Source organism: Cervus canadensis, chromosome 3 (genome assembly GCF_019320065.1).
Source record: "Cervus canadensis isolate Bull #8, Minnesota chromosome 3, ASM1932006v1, whole genome shotgun sequence".
Lineage (NCBI taxonomy): Eukaryota > Metazoa > Chordata > Mammalia > Artiodactyla > Cervidae > Cervus > Cervus canadensis.
In genome coordinates, this window is record NC_057388.1 from 48374161 (window position 1) to 48391182 (window position 17022).

Genomic DNA, 17022 nt, shown 5'->3' on the forward strand with positions numbered 1-17022 from the left:
AGAAAGAATTCGAAAGTTATGACAATCAGCAATCACTGAAAAGATTAGGACTAAATTCCCTAGGAAGAAAGGTTAAAGAAACTAAATCTACTTAAGCTGTTTTGGGGGGAAAAAAAAGAGAGAGAGAGATTTTGTGTAAAAGTTTCATGCCTGGGAAAGAGAGAGGGGTCAGGAGACTTGGTCTCTGAACTGAAACCAGCAGCAGTGGTGGCCCTGGGAAATTCTGACACCCTCCCAGAGCTGCTCTGAGGCTCAGACTGAAACAGACCTTTCCTCACCCCTCACAACCAGTTCATACTTGCCGAGTGTCACCCTGGGCAGGGTACTGGGGATAGATCAAGGAGCAGGGCCCCTCCAAGGGACTCACAATCCAAGGGGTGAGAGAGGTAAGTAAACCACTAAGAGAACACATGAGGGAGTTTGGAGGACACACAGCACTCAAAGGGATTAGGAGATCAAGAGAAATGTCTGCCAAATGTAAGCATCCCATCTGACGGATGAATCAAGAGTTACCCAGTGAGATTACTTAGGGCTGTATTGGCTATTCTCAGAGACAAATGAAAATGAGTTCAGATTGTACTTCTCAAAATTAAAGGTGTTTACCACTCTTTGGTATTCTCCAAAATCATTTATCAAGGACTTCTTTATAGTGACTTTATATAGGGAGTAGATAAAGAATACTGAAGAAATAGGGAACTCTGAATTCTTACTTTTCTTAGAAAATAAATATAAGTAAAATTTATTTCAATACAAGTTGAAAATCTATGATTCTGGAGCTGTTTCATTATCTACAACATAAGATACTACGTGTCTTACAGGGTTGTTGTGAGAACTCAATGTGATAGTTTAGATAAATTGCCTAGCACAGTAGATGTCATCAAATAACATTGTTGTTTTTTATATTACTCTTCCTTTTGTGATTGGGCATCTTCTATTACTATGGCATAGAAAGCAGAGGAGACTGAGCTGAACGTATAAATAAAAGTAGGAACAGTAGTCATCTAGCATTTACTGAGCACCTCCTGTATGCCAAGCACTGTGGTACAGACCACAGCCCAAGAAATAGATCACCTGCACTGTGATTTGTCTTTATGCTAAACACGGATGTCCTACAAAACAGAGTCAGTTAACAGAAGGGTCCTTTGAACTGGATTCTCGCTGCTTGAGATGGAAGTAAACTTGAGGGTGAGTATGAAGGCAGCCATTACAGAAGGCAAAGAAATCCATGTGGATATCTAATAGCTCTGGCTAACTGCAGTGAGCCCAGAAAGGGTGTTAAGATAAGCCAACTCTATCTGCTCCAAGAGCTTGTTTCTCAACTGTTCATAAATAAAATGCAGCTTCAAACTCCGCTTCCATGAGAGCAAGCTATTCCACATGCTAATCTGTGGCTGTCTTTGCAGATCTACTGATATTAAAATAGAAGCTCAGAGGAAATTTTTTTTAAATCTGGAAACCAAGTATCTTCATTTTACCCCAGTAAATGTTTTCTGTTTTTTTTTAAATAGGCCACATATTAAATTTACAATATTTGCATGTTTCAAAAAAAAAAATCAGTTTTACATCTGTAAAACCACGTCAGTTCAACAGAAGATTAAAAGCATGAGGAGCACGCTTTCTCGTTTCCTGTTTCTGCTTCCCCTCTCCTTGCCCTTCACCCTGGTCTCCCTAGGCTGTGACAAGGCCTCAGGCTTTTATGTATCACAATTCCCTGGATATATTCTGTAGCATTTATCCTTGAGAGGAGAAAGGCATGGAAGTATATTTTTAGACATGTTCTTATTGCAAGAAACCCTCATAAATCATTCTGTCAACTCTTCCCTCTACCCTTGACATTGCCTTGGCAACTTTACAGGTATACTGTTTCTGCTTTATCAGGCGTCTGGCTCTACTGAGGAGTGGAGCTGAGCACATTCTTTCTTTCCTCAGTTGTGATGGAGAAACTACATTGAAGCAATGCTCAATCTTCATGGCTCCTTGTCCCTTGCTGGAGGGAGTCCATCTGTCAACAACAAAGGACTGTCCAAAGCCCAGTCACATATAAACCTTGGTAACCCAAAGGACCTAGAGAAGAGAGATCTCAGATTACCTGTTCCCTTTTATTTACAAGCAGGCTCATGATGAGAGACTATAGTCAAGAACAGGAGAGCAGCTTGTATAAGTCCTTTACATTTTCAGCTATTTAAAACATGCTTTAATTTTGAGTTGAAGATTTATGACTCTTCTTATTTCTCATAAACTGTTTGACATCAGGAAGAAAAAAAGACATAATTGCCTCTAACGGGAGAAACTTCTGCAACAAGACAGAAGCCTTATGGAGAAATGGTCCTCCAGGCCCAGGCCTCCTCTCACCTCAAGCAGTCACTGTGTCTCCATCATCCAGCACCCAGCACAGAACCTGGTCCACAGGGCTACTCAACGTTTGATAAACATTGCAGGAAAGCATAAGGGAAGAGTGGTAGGTGATAACATCATTAATAACCATTCCTCAGGACTTCTGATTTTAAAAAAAAAATTTCCTAAGTCTAGAAAAACTGAAATTCTTTAATGGCTGTGACCTGTTCTTCTGGGAATGTGTGTGTGCGTTTCTGCCCCCAGAGTGCCTGTACATTGTGAGATGCTTATTAGGTAGATTGAATGACCACTGCTCACTGCTAAAGCAAGAAAGTCCAGACAGACTTACGCTATCCTCACACAGTAAGGCCTTGGCTATATAGAACCCTCAGTAATTAATTATTTGGGATAAAGTAAAAATGAATGTATTAGTTGCTCAGTCGTTGGTCTGACTCTTTGTGACCCCATAGACTGTAGCCTGCCAGGCTCCTCTGTTCATGGGTTTCTCCAGGCAAAAGTACTGGAGTGGGTAGCCATTCGCTTCTCCAGGAGATCTTCCCTGGATTTTCCAGACTCAAGGAGCGAACCTGGGTATCTTGCATTGCAGACAGATTGTTTATCATCTGAGTCACCACGAAAGCCCTAGTTAAGGACCTACCCTAATAAAAATCAGGAGTTTTCTTTTTTAAAGCAATTTTATAAGGAAATCTTTCCAAAATGCATTACATACTTGACTGTATCTTTAAACAAAATGTTCAGAAAATATTTCAATCTTTACTTGATGACTGTAAGTCATCAAAGTGAACATAAACTATAGTACTGTTCTAGCATTCAGCAATGTTTCTAGAAGCCCTTTCAGTACCCTGTGTTCTTTCCCTCCAATATGAAGTGATCCCAGACTAATGTGTTTTTTCAGTCTTTCTCATAATATTTTTGTCATCTAGCATACTATTATTTGTTGTCATTGTATGCCTGCTTCAAACTGCTTTCTCTCCTTTTTAATAAGCTACTTAAAAATCTACGGTTCCTTCAAAGGCAGGTAATCAACTTTGGTCATTCAATAAATACTGATATTTAATGTATGTCAAGAAGGCTTCCCAAGTGTTGCAGTGGTAAAGAATACGCCTGTCAATGCAGAAGACACAGAAGACATGGTTCAATCTCTGGGTCAGGAAGATCCCCTGGAGGAGGAAATGGCAACCCACTCCAGTATTCTTGTCTGGAAAATCCCCTGGACAGAGGAGCTTGGCAGGCTACAGTCCATGGGGTCACAAAGAGTTGGACATGACCGAGTATGCAATATATGTCAAAAACTGTACAATGCTGGGGATACAAAGATATATAATACATAGTTCTTATCCTCAAGGAGCTCTGCATTTTGTGGAAGAAACAGGCATGGAGACAAATTAACAGGCAATCCTTAATCTGAGTATTACTCTGGAAATAGAAAGTTGGTACTCCTAAATCAGCCTTGGGCTAGGATACATGTGTGCATGCTAAGTCACATCAGTCATGTCCGATTCTTTGCGACCCCATGGCCTGTAGGGTAGGAGATAGAATATGCATTAACAAATGTTCCTTTGACAAGATTGCTAAGCAAAGCCAAAGGATGTGCACTAGAACTATGTAAAATAAGACCTGTGATCTTCCATTGGTAATTCTTTGATGTTCATCTGTATCTGCTATATACACTGGCTTAAAAAATATATATATATATATATATACATATATGTGTATATATATACATATATATATAGCTTGGTGGTTGAGGAGTTGAAATGACTGGATGGCTGAGTTCTAGAAAGGTCCAGTATCACTGTAGTGAGCTATAATATACCCATCTATAAGATGGCTGAAATCAGTATTGTAAATATAAGAACACTCCTGGTGGTTCTTGTGTTCACAATAAAAGTGAAGTCGCTCAGTCGTGTCCGACCCCATGGACTATAGCCTACCAGGCTCCTCTATCCATGGGATTTTTCCAGGCGAGAGCACTGGAGTGGATTGCCACTTCCTTCTCCAAAGGATCTTCCTGACCCAGGGATCGAACCCAGGTCTCCCACACTGTAGGCAGACGCTTTACCGTCTGAGCTACCAGGGAAATCCCTGTGTTCACAATGGAGGACTCCAAAAGGCTCCTTACAGAATCAGTCATGCAAAATGTGTTTAGACTTTTCCATCATCTTGATAAAAATTTGGTCATCAGTTTCTCACCCTTACTTTACTAGAAGTTATTTTTTTAAAAAGAAGCCCTAAGTAGGGCTTAAGTAGATCACATGCTGCAAAATTCATTACCTAAAGGACTAGAATAGAGATACTACCTAGAAGTGTTCAAAATATTTGTGGCAACCCAGTAGTCTGAATAGATGATTGATAAACCTAAGATGCACAGAAATAACTAAGAAAGGTAAGACGAACATTAACAAGAGTAAGGGAAACACAGTCTAAAACATCTTTCAGCAAGTTCTCTATACTTATTAATATTAGTCAGTTCACTCTTTTATCCAAAATGTACTTGGCTTATAAAAAGTACAAGACACTGAACTAGACACTGGGGTCGTGAAATTAAAAAATAATGAGACTGACCTAGAGAAAGGAAAATAAGATGCCTACACACAAATAACACAGGACAGAAGATGAAACATATCAGAAAAGAGGTACAGACAAAACTTAAAGGAATAAAAATATCACTTTCCTCTAGAAGGATGAGAGAAACTTAATGAATCAGATGGCCTTCTTTCTGGGCTTTGAAAGAAGGATAAGCTTAGAGCATGAGGTTGGAGATGAAAAAAGATAGTGTAGGACTCCAGACAGACATGACAACATACCCAAAGGAATTGGGTTGGAGTACGAGGTAGATGAGGAGAAGCAGTGGGAGAATGTTAACTCAAATGCCAAGCCAAGAAAATCAGACTTTACACAGAAGACAGTGAGAACATACTCACCATTCATGAACAAAGAGGTGAGCAAGACAGGTGTGTCTGGTAGTAATGAAGCAGTGTGTAAAATGTAGAGCTTTGGGAATTATTTCAGAAGAGAGCTCCTGTAATACCATGAGGGTGGGCAGTTGGGCATATCAGATGTTGCAGAGGTAAATTCAGTGGGATTTGGCTCTTAACAATGTGACACAAAGAGTAAGAGTTTAGAGACTGTTGGCAAAATGGAGCCAAAGCCAAATGGCACGTGATTAAAGACAGTGAGTTAGTGGTAAGGAAATTACAGCAGCAGGCACAGGCTACTTCAACAGGAAGTCTGGCAGGAAGGGAAAAAAGAGCATTTATCATTAAGTGTGACTTAAGTACAGAAAACAGAAAACAGTAAACTAGGAAGGAATAAAACTCAAACCTTTACTCTACTGCAGTGATATTAGCCCCCCTAAGAAATCCAATACTGGTTCATTTTTATACCAAGCTTTTAAAGATATGTAGTTAATCATTAGAAATGTGTCTACTTTCTCTCAGATTTTTCTTTTTACATACATCTGAAAGAATAATTAAAACAGTGTGAAGTACTTTAACTGACATGATTCTGAACCTAACAATTACACTTATGTGCATTCCTGTTTTATCAGTTGGGATTAAATGACAAAACAAAAATAAATTATTTTCTATTCTATTTATTCTGATTTTTGTACTTGCTAATAATTTCCGTGCTCTGTTTTGAAACCCTCTGCTAACTCAGAGTTTGCTCACATGAAGATCACAGTTTGGGCCAGAAAAGCAACTATAGGCACAGAGCAGTAAAATGAAAATTAAGTCAGGTGTTTCTTTTTATTATATTCTCCACAAATCAATGACTAATCTACTTCTGAGTGAACAGCTGCCACACAACAGAAGGTCTGCTGGAAGCGAAGTTGGGCTATTTCCTTTTCGGTGAGGACACATAACCCACAGAGAAAAGAAGCCGCAGGGGAAACCACTAGCCAGACCAATATTTTGGTATTCAGTAGCTCCAAAGGTCCACAATAAACCTTTGGATTCATTATTTTCCATTCCAGTAACTAGTTTCAGCTTTGCATTTGCATCAGATCATTATTGCAGAGATAATTATTATATTTGCATCAGCTATTATTCCAGAGGACACTTAAAATTATCTCCCCAGGTCCAGGGCTGGCAGCAAATTCTGAGCACTAAGTTGCAAATGAAACCAGCTTGAATCAACGTCTACAGGTGTCAGTCAATAGAAACTGGAACATTGGTATTTTCAAATGCTACTAAGCCAGTTTTTTTTTTTGTAAAAAAAATATGTTTTTAAAGATGTATCTAAATTCCAGACGCCCTATGCCGTCCCTAATACAAATGCTCCTAGTGCCTGTTGCATGGCCTTTTTTCCCTTCCAAATCTATTCTTACCATCTCAAATAGTTTTCAGACATTGTCATCCCTCACTGTGAGTGACCCACTCATCCATAATATAAAAAGAAAGAAAGAGAGAAATGTGCATGTTTTAATTAGCATTGTCTAATGCCTCATTCCTTAGGATCCAGCATTTACCTACAGGTGGGTCAGTAGTGGTTAAAACCCAAGGTTAATGAGGTCACCGTCCTGAGTCTGAATGAGTCCGTGAATCCCATACCAAGAAATCCTGTGCCACAAACTAGAGAGCACCCCTGGCCACCTGTACTATAAATGGGTATTACCACTTGGAAGCCAAGCAACACTAGTATAAAATAACCACATTTAAAAAGAAAAAAACAGGGGCTTCCCTGATGGCTCAGTGGTAAAGAATCCACTTGCCAATGCAGGAGACACAGGTTCAATCCCTGATCCAGGAAGGTCCCACATGCCAAGGAGCAACTAAGCCCATGGGCCACAGCTATTGAACCTGTGCTCTAGAGACCGGGAGTCACAACCACTGAAACTTGCATGTCCCAGAGCCTGTGTCCATCACAAGGGCAGCCTCCCCAATGAGAAACCCGTGCACCACATCTAGAGAACAGCCTCCACTCTCCACAACTAGAGAGAAGTCCGCACAGCAATGAATACCCGAGCGTGTGTGCTCAGTCGCTCAGGCGAGTCTGACTCTTTGTGACCCCATGGACTGTAGCCCCCCAGGCTCCTCTGTCCATGGGATTCTCCAGGAAAGAATACTGGAGTGGGTGGCTATTTCTTCCTCCAGGGGATCCTTCTGACCCAGGGCCTGAACCCATGTCTCCCGCATTGTATATGAATTCTTTCCCATTGAACCACCTGGGAAGCCCAATAAATACTCAGCACAGCCAAAATAAAATAGATTTTTTTTTAATTACCAAAGAAAATGATTAATTTTCAAGGCTATTTTTCCAAAACTTTTTGAAAAACAAACAAAAAAATTAATCTTCCCCCTGAAAAAAAAAAAGAGAGAGAGAGGAAAAAAAGGAAAGAAAAACCAGCATACATGGCACTGCTAATGATAACCTGCACAGACCAAGTTTTTCTTAGGAATAATTGCTAAGATAAAATCATGCAAACTGACAGATGTAGAGATTAAAGCACAAAGCAACATGTAACATAACTACTCAGTAAGCAAGTACAGAAAGTGATTTGCAAAAATGCCACTTTTAGTATAAATCAGATCACTATCTGCAAGATGTCTAACACCATCATTATGAGGACAAAAAAAAGTCTCTTATCAGGCCATACTTTAAAATACTTAGTTCAACAAAGTGTAGAGAGAAAGACTGACTAATACTTACTCAGGGGATGTACTAGGGCTACTATGTGACAGGCACTGTTTTAGGTTAAACATTTTAAACATTTTAGATCTTTAATCACCTGATCCCCACCGCAGACCCACAAAATATATTATTACCCCATTCTCATCCAAGCACATGAAGCTATGAGCGATTTGAACATTACTCTGCCAGACCCCAAAGCCTGTGATCTTTCCTCTTGGGCACATACCTTTCTTTGGGGTAGCTGATACCATATTTGGGGAGGTAAAACAGAAATGCCTGTTTCAGATTTGCTGTTTGAGGTTTCAAAGTTACTATCTCTTTTGAAAGGGCACTGTGGCACTTGCTCCAGAGCCAGACCCTGAGACTGGTTTCAGGGAGCCCACTAGGATTTGAAAGCAAAGGACTGCCCCAAACCTTAGCCTCAGGGGCACGCAGGCCCTGATGTGACTTCCTGAGTTGAGGGTGAGGGTGAAGGTGGCTGATTACTGAGACATTGATTACCACACAAACCTCATGTTAAATGACTTTGATTTTCCCTCAAGACAAGACAATGAAAGATGACATCTGCAAGTTCTGATGCTTTCTGCTCTGCCTTCTGTTTTATTCTGTATATTGCCCATTTAAATTACTATGTTCTTGGGAGGGGGTTTCAGGATGGGGGACACATGTAGTACACCCATGGCTGATTCATGTCAATGTATGGCAAAAACCACTACAATATTGTAAAGTAATTAGCCTCCAATTAAAATAAATGAATTAATTTAAAAATAAATAAATAAATAAATTACTATGTTCTGTGCTTAGTTGCTTAGTCATGTCGGACTCTGCAACCCCATAGACTGTAGCCTGCCAGGGTCCTCTGTCCATGGGATTCTTCAAGGCAAGAATACTGGAGTGGGTTGCCATTTCCTTCTCCAGAGGATCTTCCCAACCTAGAAACTGAACCGGCATCTCCTGCATTGCAGGCAGATTCTTTACCAACTGAGCTATGAGGCAAGCCTAAATTACTATAGGTCAAGATGAAAATCCAGAATCAGATATTTAACAGACAAAGAGGCAGCACCATCTCACGGTCAGGACATAAATATGAACATTGGTAGACCTGGCTCCTTTCTCTGATTCTTTATTAGGCACCATTCATGCTCCTTCATTTAAAATTACAGTGTGAACTTTTTCCAATGGCATTAAACATTTTTTGAAAACATGATTTTAAGGGCTGTGTAAGAGTACTTACTTCTAAAGTTTTTTTTTTTTTTTATAATTTATATAAACTGCTTTGTCAATTTAGGTTGTTTCTAAACTTTTTGATGTTACCAATGCTATTAAAATGAAAGTGACTATTGCTTTGATAGGCATCTCTAATGATCTCCTTAGAATGGATTCCTAGAAGTAATATTAATGACCTAAAGGTGACAAGCATTTTAAAGTCTCAATTCAAGTTGTCAAATTACTCTCCAAAATGGTTGTGGTGCTTTCCACTCCAGCAGTGTTTGAGAGCATCTGTCTCATCAAATTAAGCATTATGTGTTCCCAAATTAGTAGAGAGGAAAGGAGGGAGAGGGAGAGATGGAGGGAAGACACAGAGAAAGAAAAAGATAGAGTAAGAGAGGAAGGAAGAAAGGAAGGCAAGCAGAAAGGAAGAAAAGGAGAGGTAGGGAGTTATTTCTTTGATTACTAGCTAAGCAAAAATTTTTTCATGTTTATTTTCTCTAGTTTTTAATTCTTTGGGGAGCATCACAGACAAAACCAGATCTAAAAATGATGGGAGTATAACATGAAACAAGTCAACAGCTGCAGGAAAAAAATCAAATAATTTCTCAAAACGGGGAAGTGAGGGACCTAACTGTTGAAAGGGAACACTTAGGGAAAAAAAAAATCCCACTTGCAGAGTACTGGGGTTAAAAATACCTTAAACTGTCTACCTCATTTTAGTATGAGAGGGAAACACTGTCTCTTCTTGCCACAGAGCATTAGTGACTTGAAGTACTCCTTTGTTTTTCCTTTTTGGTCCTTTTCCCCTTCTTCTTTTTCTTGTACATAATTGCTACATACGTGTCTCTTATTTCCTCTTTCTTAGGAATAATGACTATTGCTGACTCAAACATTACAAAGATGGAATACCCAAATGATAGAGAACAGGTATTTATGTTCAATAATAAAACCAGGAAACAGAAAAAAATGACAGTCTAAAACTGATTCACTCCTAATACATTTGATCAAAGTAAAAACATAAAATTTATCTTTATTCTCAACAGTTTTTTTGAAAATAGAGTATGTCCTAGCTGTGGAGAATTTATAAAGACTTTTATAATCATAATTTTTAAATGGCTAAAAGTTTTCATTGGCTCTGAAACTTGACATCTGACTAGCAGAAAATGTTTATGGAATCTTCACAAGACTCGTAGAGTCTTATTATTCTGCCCATTTTTACATATAACAATTACTCAACTTGCTCATCCAAAGTCACACAGCTAGAAAGTGACATACCCAAAACATAAATTCAGACGCGACTGGCTCTGAAGGCTGAGTACTTCATCACTGTTCTACGAGCATCTTCCACTGGAGGGACTGCACAACAGCCCTCACCAAAGTTGCTGGTCGGATCATTTCTTTCCATCTGTGCTCATTAGTTTACGTGTGGCCTCTGGCTGCTTTCACGCTACAAGAGCCGAGCTGAACAGTTGTGACAGACTCTACGACCTGTAAAGCTGAAAATTCGCACTATTTGGCCCTTGGCAGAAACAGTTTGCTGACCCCTGGCCTACATTAAATAAAAAGTGTTTCTCTGGTATTTTCTATTGATGTATCCCTTAATGGCAGAAGAAAATGAAGTGGAGTCATGAACCCCAGTCTGAGAAACATGAATTTAAATAACCATTTGCCCCTTTACATCCTGTTGGGGAGCCATCAGTGTTCCAACAATGCTGCCATTCCTCGAAACTTTTTAAAAATTGTAATTGTAGCTTGATGTACTTTCTTTTCAACAATCTCAACTCTGGTAGATGTTAGCACTTTGAAGGTAGATTTTATCTTTGGTAACATGTAAAATTTTGTATGGCCCAAACTAGTGTCTGAGTTAGCTAGTTAAACTGGTATTTTTGGTTTTTATCACAGATAAACTATGATTACCAGTTCATAGATAAACTATGAAGTTGGTTCTTTTATATGACCTGTGCACTGATTCAGATATCAGACATTATTTTGCATATGTTAACTTGTCTAGGCTACAATCTCCAGTCATTTAATCAAACACCAATCTAAGTATTGCTATAAAGGTATTTTGTAGATGTGACTAAAGTATACAATCAGTTAACTTTAAGAAGATTGTCCTAGATGATCTAGATGGACTTGATTCAATCAGCAGGCAGAACTGAAGTCTCCCTTGACAAAGAAGAAATTCTGCCTGTGGATGGCAGTTCCAGCCTGTCCTGAGGAGTTTAGACTCACCTAGGCAGCCTATAATCAAGTAAGCCAGCTCCCTGCTTCTCCCTTTCTCTCTCCTCACCCCCACCCCTGCATGTAAGTGTACACACACATACACACACAGAGAGGAATCTACCACTGGTTCTGTTTTACTAGTAGAACCCTGATATATCAAGTCTGAAAATATTTCAAAAATAATTTTAGTTCTCTCTTCATACTTACCATTTTAGACAACATCAATCCCTTGGATAAATATAGCCACCTAGAAATGAAACTCATTACTTTATAGTCACATTATTATATTATCACTCCTATTACATCTGAATTCCTCACTTCCCTCTGGCAAACCACAAATTCTAAAAGAGTAAAATTAAGCTAAACAAAACCTACTTGAGAGTATAAAGTACTGAATTTTCATGTAAAGTATAAAAGTCTTAAATAAACTATAGCAGTAAGAAGATAGATAAAATTATTAAAATTTTTGCTACAGGTTATGCACAATCACACTTGAAACAGTTTCTATGAAAATGCCATAGTCTAAAAGAAATTTAAATTCACTGAAAGTCTAACAAACTGTAGACAGACGCCCAAACATTTCCTGCATCCAAAACATCAAAAAAATGAATAATTTGAGAAACATTTCAAACCAAAGCACTCAAGGCTGCCATATATACACTATTATTCTGGCCTTAATGAAGGTTAATAAGAGTGGCAAGAAGCTCTGAGGGCTGAGTTGGGCACCTAATCTCTATATAGTAATTATTACATTTATTACCTGAATAAAATTATAGTGTTATTCTAATCATATATTGATAGAAACATATATCGATTGAGTCAACACTTGAGGAAGTACTCTTTTACATTTTTTAAGTTATGATAATTATCTTTATCTTGAAACAAACCAAAAAAAAACAAAAAACATAATTTATTTTCTGCTCCTAGAGTAAAATCTGCTAAAACAAGAAAAGAAGTTTAGAGCATCTTGCAAAATCACCATATCCTTTCTCTCCAAGAAATCTTGTTATACTTGTCACTGATCCATAAAATCTATGTTTGACTGTTGTCACTTTGGATTTGGAATTTGATGTGATAGTCATAATTATAAACATTCAACAGATGTAAAATTCAGTTATATAAACACAAATACAAATATTAAAACACACACAATAGGCTTCCCTTGCACAAATGGAGTGGTTATGCAAACACAGGATGTGACTACCTAAACCCAGAATGTTTGAACCTAAAAGATTATCTATATAAATTAAAAGCCTAAAATTTAGAATTTGCAAATTTACTTGCTAAAATCACTCTAAAAATATGAAGAGATCTTGGTCACCACTTGTCAATCCCTGGAGCTTCTAATGTGAATTGAGCACATTTTCGTTGTTTTTTAAATCACTATACACCTATGAGTTGATCCTAAGGAAATAATCATGGGTTTCTGCACATATTTATCTTCAAGGATATTCAGGAAAATAAATTTGTAATATTAATTATAAAAGCAAAATCAAAACCACTAAATATCCAACAAAGGAAATGGCTACATATTACATATTACTGTGACGGAATACCACGCAGCCATGAAAATTCATGCTACAAAATCACATTAGGAAAAAAGATCATCACATTTTAGTTTAAAAATCATATTATATAAGTTTGTATAGTTTTACACTTTTTGTAAAAAAAAAATTCATAGATTATACATCTACTATCTGATAGTTACATAAGTACAGTTTCTGAGCACGCAAAGAAAAGCTGAAGGATAGAAAACAAACATTCCAGTATTGCTCAAGTCTGAGTGATGCAATTATGTGTGATTTTTTTTTTTCCTTCACTATAGACTTGAAATTTTCTACTATATGTGTTCTTTCTCTTAATCAGCGGAAAAAGAGATTTTCAAAGTATGACATAAAACTAAAAACCATATGGTGCAGTAGTTATCTTTGGAGAGTAAGATTATGGGAACTTTCAATTTGTACTTTTTACATTATCTATTGTTTTACATTTTTTACATATGCGTGTATTATTCTGATAATCACTCAAACGTGCTTTTAACACAATCAATACATGCTACTTTTTAATTTTGACAAATAAGATATTTTCTTATTTAAGGGTATTTTTTAAAGAACATGTCTATTTATTTTAGTTTAAAAGAAGATATTTCAAGATAAGTTGATAGATTAAGAGCAACAACAACATAATGCTCCTACTTTTATTAAGTTTTCAAAGAGAACTATATAGGAAAAGTTTATATGTATCTGAATTCCAGTTTTATAAAGATGAACACTGAGCATCTTTTAATGATTACAATGCTACAGTCACAAAATCTTCTATGGAATTATTTCAGTATATTTATAATTGCATATGAACAGCACACAGATTTATTCAAGAACATGAAAGACTAAGCCAGAGCAGGAGAGCATTCAGGAAGCCAGCAATTCATTTGCCATGCCCCGAGCAGGGCCACCCACGCACGCACTGCCGCCATCCTTCCGTGTCACAGGGGGCTGGCACCGCGACTCAATCGCTGAGCTACAGCTAATTATACAGCAGATGAAGCAATAAGAGAGAATTCACCCCAACCAATTAACTCAGAGTAGACATTCACTGTCTTAGAATGTCCTGCATATGCTAATTTAAACTTTATCACCCATAAAGGCATCCATACAGCCACGACATTTTTTTGTTTATTCTTTATCAAGCTTTACAATAGTAGGAAAGACCCTGATGCAGAGCATCTATCTTGCTACCATGTAGCTGGCATTCAGGCTTCTCCATCTGGGTGTGAATTTCTATGCTTCATCCCAGGGTTTAAGCAGTGTTGTTTAAATAATGTGAGTTACTGCATGGTAATAAGCTGATAATTGCACAATAACGCCATTAAGAAAGAATAAAAGTAACAAGATAACCTGGATTCACAATACTTATATTATAACCCAGTGAGTACAATTAATTTGTGTCCCCAGATGGCTGGATTAATTAATACATCTAATCAGGAAAAATGAGCAGAAGAATTGAATAGACACTTTTTCCAAGGAGGAAATGCAGATGGCTGATAGGCACATGAAAAGCTCCTCAAAATCACTAATCTTCGGGGAAATGCAAATTAAAACCACAGTGAGATACCACCTCACACCTGTCAGAATGACTAGCATCAAAAAGTACATAAATAATACGCTGGCAAGGAGGTAAAGAAAAGGGAACCCTCTCTACACTATTGGTGGGAATGTAAATTGGTGCAGCCACCATGCAAAACAGTATGTGGGGTTCTCTAAAATCTAAAACTAGAACTACCATATGATTCAGCAATCACACTCCCGGGCATACATCTGGAAAAGATGAAAATTCTAACTTGAAAAGAAACACACACCCATGTTCATAGCAGCACTATTTATAATAGTCATGATATGGAAGCAAGCTAAGTGCCTATCAACAGATGATTGAATGGATAAAGTGGTGTACACACACACACACACACACACACACACACAGGAATACTACTCAACCATAAAACGAAAAAAATTTTACAAATTGCAAAAATTTGCAAAATTGGAGGATGGACTTGGAAGGCACTATGCTAAGCGAAATAAGTCAGACAGATAAAGACAAATACTGTATGATATCACTTATATGTGGAATCTAAAAAAATACAACAAACTAGTGAATATAACAAAAAAGAAGCAGACTCAGAGACACAGGAAACAAACCAGTGGTTACTGGTGGTGGGGACAGGGGCCAGAATAGGGGTGGGAAACACAACAGATACAAACTCAAAAGAGGCAGAGATGACTTAGTAATGAAACAACAACAGTAACAACATGGATCTGAGACAGGCTCAAGGATGTATTGTACAACACAGAGAATATACTCAAAACTTTGCAATGACTGAAAATGGAAAGTAACCTTTAAAAATTATACACATATTTCTGATTTATTGACTATGCCAAAGCCTTCGACTGTGTGGATCACAATAAACTGTCGAAAATTCTGAAAGACATGGGAATACCAGGCCACCTGACCTGCCTCTTGAGAAACCTGTATGCAGGTCAGGAAGCAACAGTTAGAACTGGACATGGAATAACAGACTGGTTCCAAATAGGAAAAGGAGTACGTCAACGCTGTATATTGTCACCCTGCTTATTTAAGTTATATGCAGAGTACCATCATGAGAAACACTGGGCTGGAAGAAGCACAAGCTGGAGTCAAAATTGCCAGGAGAAATATCAATAACCTCAGATATGCAGATGACACCACCCTTATGGCAGAAAGTGAAGAGGAACTGAAAAGCCTCTTGATGAAAGTGAAAGAGGAGAGTGAAAAAGTTGGCTTAAAGCTCAACATTCAGAAAACTAAGATCATGGCATCTAGTCCCATCACCTCATGAGAAATAGATGGGGAGACAGTAGAAACAGTGTCAGACTTTATTTTTTTGGGCTCCAAAATCACTGCGGATGGTGACTGCAGCCATGAAATTAAAAGACGCTTACTCCTTGGAAGGAAAGTTATGACCAACCTAGATAGCATATTAAAAAGCAAAGACATTACTTTGCCAACAAAGGTCTGTCTGGTCAAGGCTATGGTTTTTCCAGTGGTCATGTATGGATGTGAGAGTTGGACTGTGAAGAAAGCTGAGCACTGAAGAATTGATGCTTTTGAACTGTGGTGTTGGAGAAGACTCTCTTGAGAGTCCCTTGGACTGCAAGGAGATCCAACCAGTCCATCCTAAAGGAGATCAGTCCTGGGTGTTCATTGGAAGGACTGATGATGAAGCTGAAACTCCAATACTTTGGCCACCTCATGCAAAGAGTTGACTTATTGGAAAAGACCCTGATGCTGGGAGGGATTGGGGGCAGGAGGAGAAGGGGACGACAGAGGATGAGATGGCTGGATGGCACCACCGACTCGATGGACATGAGTTTGAGTAAACTCCAGGAGTTGGTGATGGACAGGGAGGCCTGGCATGCTGCGATTCATGGGGTCACAAAGAGGCAGACACAACTTAGCGACTGAACTGAACTGAACTGTAATAAGAAAAATAAAACATAACATCTAATCAGCAATGTTTCTAAAACTAAGATTATTTAAAAAATGATTTTGTTTTTTGAAATCCTTGTCTTTTCTATCCTACAATTAAATTGTTGAAATGCTCAGTTGCATACTCCCTTGGTAGCTCAGCAGGTAAAGAATTCCCCTGCAATGCAGGAGACCAGATTCAGTTCCTGGGTCAGGAAGATTTGCTGGAGAAGGGAATGGCTACCGTCTCCATTATTCTTGCCTGGAGAATCCCATGGACAGAGGAACCTGGCAGGCCACAGCCCATGGGGCCACAAGGAGTGTGACATGACTGAGTGACAAAGCATTGCACACCAGTTGCACTTTCTCAACACTAAAGAACTACAAACTATGCTTTGGCGTCTGCGTCAACATTGTATAAAACTGTTACCTAACCATGGCTGCAACTAAGAGTTCTTCCTTCTGTCCTTCAAGCCTTCCTCGCAAATGGAATACCTCCTCCTAGAAAATATGGGATCAGGTTTGTTCTCTCTTGAGCCAAAACAGCTTACTGTCTCTGAGGGAATTTTTCTCATCTACAAATTGCGGGATTTCGAC

The 17022-nt window shown here is 38.4% G+C and overlaps 1 protein-coding gene across 10 annotated transcripts in view; it reads right to left on the reverse strand.

Moving 5' to 3' along the window:
* The window catches only part of ST7 (suppression of tumorigenicity 7), a 253196-nt gene that overhangs the window by 120657 nt on the left and 115517 nt on the right, over positions 1-17022 (reverse strand). The window contains exon 1 of one of the 10 annotated variants that reach the window (XM_043463125.1): positions 10477-10933. The exons of the other annotated variants lie outside the window; for them this stretch is intronic. The gene's annotated coding sequence lies outside the window, so the exon portion shown is untranslated. Of the gene's footprint in view, positions 1-10476; positions 10934-17022 lie in introns of those variants that run through there. 10 annotated transcript variants of the gene reach the window in all.